Source organism: Antedon mediterranea, chromosome 3 (assembly GCF_964355755.1).
Source record: "Antedon mediterranea chromosome 3, ecAntMedi1.1, whole genome shotgun sequence".
Lineage (NCBI taxonomy): Eukaryota > Metazoa > Echinodermata > Crinoidea > Comatulida > Antedonidae > Antedon > Antedon mediterranea.
Genome location: NC_092672.1, coordinates 15469143 through 15472834, shown reverse-complemented (window position 1 = coordinate 15472834; position 3692 = coordinate 15469143).

The following is a 3692-nucleotide window of genomic DNA, read 5'->3' as shown; positions in this document are numbered from 1 at the left end:
TAGCCTTTCCAGTCGCCGTCTATTAAATAATCATCTTTATTATTGCAGTTAAACCGCCACCCACACCACTACTGGCATGAGTAGCGTTGTAAAGCCATTAGAGGACAGGCTTACAGTACAAAGGATAACATGCCCTAAACGCAGAACAACTTTGGTGGTTAGGAAGCAACTTAAGTATGAATTGGCTCCTTAGGTTTCGTGACACCCATTGGTTGTGTTACTGTTTGAGATAAAGTAGAGCCGGAGGTTACGCCTACTGGTTGTGTTACGCTGCTGTTGGTGGTTACGCCGTTGTTGGTGGTTACGCCATTACTGGTGGTTACGCTGCTGTTGGTGGTTACACCGCGCCGTTACTGGTGGAATTACGCTGCTGTTTTTTTAAGTCCGGCGTAAGATCAACACTAATCCGAATTAATTATTTGGTTGTTACTTATAATTTGGAATCATAGAAAGAATAAAGGAGGCCACTCCTGAAGTTGTAATTCATTTATCTCTTTTGTTTGAGTGTATAACAGTAACCGCACACTTCCCCACAGGGGACGAACACAGGACGCAATTCCAATTCGCTTCAGTAAAAGATGGTCTAATTACCGAAAACAACCGAAACAACCATAAACAACTGAAAACAAAATAAAGAAATCTAAATGCCAACAAATTATTTTAATGTCACCCTCTACTGATGGGTGATTCTAGAACATGACAGAGAGAAGACTACGTCCGCACAAGCCAAGGAAGACCCTACGAAATGGTAGTGTGCCCAAAATACAACAAAACATTTTACAAACTCAATGATAACACCATACATTTACTTACAGAATCTATAAACATATTTTGATTTTAGTCTTTCGATTTTTGATCCAGAAACCAATGCATGTTCTTCTCACATTAATTGTGAATAAGTTAATCATGATAAATTTAATTATAGATTTTCAAAAGATAATAATACAGCAAGAAATATTTCTTACAAAAAAACGCTGGTTGAAATATTTTTTATTTCAAATTAAAACTGCGAGAGCATATGGATAAGCATACGTGTTCTTTATATCTAAATACCGAAAAAAAAAATTGTATAATATTGTTTTTAATGTTGCCCTCTATTGATGGGTGTTTCTAAAGCTAAGACCATGCAGAGAGAAAACCACGCACACATGCAAATACCAAGGACCCTACGAAATGGTAGTGTGCACAAAATACAACTAAAAATTATACAAATTCAATGATATACACCGTAGGTTACACTTACTTACAAAATATATAAACACATTTCGTTTTTAGTCTTTAAATTTTCAAAAACAAAGCATAAGTTTACATTTACATTTATTATATATAATAGGAGATACTGTATGTGTGAGGATCTTCTAGTAAGAGTTAGAATGCGTGCAGCAGTGTTCTGGAGACGTTGAAGTCGATTCATAACACAAACAATAACAAATAATAACAACACAATTTCATCAAATTCATCAAACAACGGACGGATGTTTATTTTTACATTAAATATAGTTTGTGATCTTAAAATAGATCTAAAAAACGTAGGGAAGGTGTCTTTAATTATTGGGATAATGATTCTGCTTATAATTGTTTTCAAGAAGTTGTCAGTGTTACAAAGGCATTCAATTCCAAAATTCAGTTGTATATTGAGGGCCAAGAAATAAGTTTTTTGATTGATACTGGTGCCAACATTTCTTTGATTTCCAATCAGTTTTGTAAAAGTCATAAGTTTTTAAAATCAAGATGATTAGATAACGTAATAACACAGGCTAAGGCTGTTGATGGCAGCCCTCTTGATATTCTAGGTCATGTCAGTATTAATTTAAAGATTGGAGAAGTAACAGTACCTCTTGATTTTCATGTAACAAATAGTATTGAAAGACCAATGATACTAGGTTAGGATTTCCTTGTTGTTCATGGGGCACACATTGATTTACGAAATGGAGTTATTGAGATTGATAATGCTGTGATACCATTTAGAAGTGTTAGGCAGGCTGCATTGCAAATATTCAGGTATAATTATTCATAAAAAAGAAATCAATAATACAACGGCAGCCAAAAGGCTGAAAAATAGTATTTTACAATATTTGATAAAAAGAATATATAATTATAATGCATAATTGTAATGTTGTTGTATCTCATTCATTTGTTGTTCCTGCAGGTGTAGAAATTAATCTAGATGCTAAGGTATTATCTCCAGGTTATGCTCCCATTACCTCATGAATATGATGGTGTTTTTGAACCAGATAAAAGTATTTCTATTGTGTGTGGTAGAACAGTGGCAACTGTAGAATTTTGATAATCAATCCCACTCATGAAGATAGGTCAGTTTTACTCTACATGTGACAGAAATGAGGATGAGCTTAGTATTTGTACTTCACTTGAACAACGAGAGCAGCTAATTCAGGAACAGAATAGCGATCCAGAATTGAGTGATTTCAAATTATGCGTTCAACAGGGCATGAAACAATACATGACGGGAAAATCACGAACTTTCACGACAATTTCATAGATATAAGGTAATTAATGATGTTTTGGTGTGTACTATCCATGAGAGATAGAAAGATGAAAGTAACCAATCCGTTATTCCCAGTTCACTTCAAAACAAGGTGATGATGTCATGTCACAGCTCTGCATCAGGACATTTTAATGCAGATAAGACTTTAACCCTTATTTCACAAAACTGTTACTGGCCATGATACATGTCACGTGATGTGAGACAATTCTGTTTGAAGTGCGAGGCATGTCAATATTGTCGCCAGCCGGTGCCACGATTACATGCTCCTATGGGTACAGTATCTGCACTGCAAATTATCTATTTGAGAGAATTTCCGCCGATATTACAGAGTTACCAATTTCAAATCGAGGCAACCAATACATCTTAGTAATTGGTCATTATTTCACTAAATATGTGTCATTATATGCCATTCTCAACCAAACTGCAACCACTGTTGCTAAATGTTCATGTGATGATTTTATTAAACGGCATGGTGTACCAGTTTCTATTCACACAGACCAAGGTGCTCAATTTGAGTCAAATTTAATGAAAGAAATTTGCAAGTACTTGGGTATCACAAAAACAAAAACCACACCATACCATCCCTAGTCTGATGGCATGATCAAAAGATTTGACAGAACCATGAAGGATCAATAGGCAAAACAGTTATATAAAGAAGGTCATGATTGGGATAATACTCAGCCAGATCATGGAGTAAACAATACTCCATGGATCAAATTGCAGTACAATGCAATTGTTCACGAAACGATAGGATATAAATACGTTGAATAATTAAGGCCTCATATCGAGAACAAAAACGGGTTTTTGGCACTTATAATAAATATATCTTAAAGAAGGCACATGGCATGTGGAACTATATATTCTTAGCATAGTAAGACATACAAATCCCAGGTCATGAGAGGCGCAACTCCAAAAACAAGGTTGAATAGGGTAAGGTCACTGGACCGTTCAAAGACTTTTTGAGTAAACAATCTAACAGTGAGTACCCGGCTAGATGATAGGTCACTGCAAGTTTAAATATGTTGATATTAGAGGACTCCTTAATTTACATGGTATAGTTCAACAATCCACAGTTATGTTTATAAGACATATATTCAGTTTTCAGAGCACTATTACAGTAGATTTCTTATGTAATTTGTTATCATATGCCATTCCTATTTTACTGTTAGATTTAGTACTGTACGCC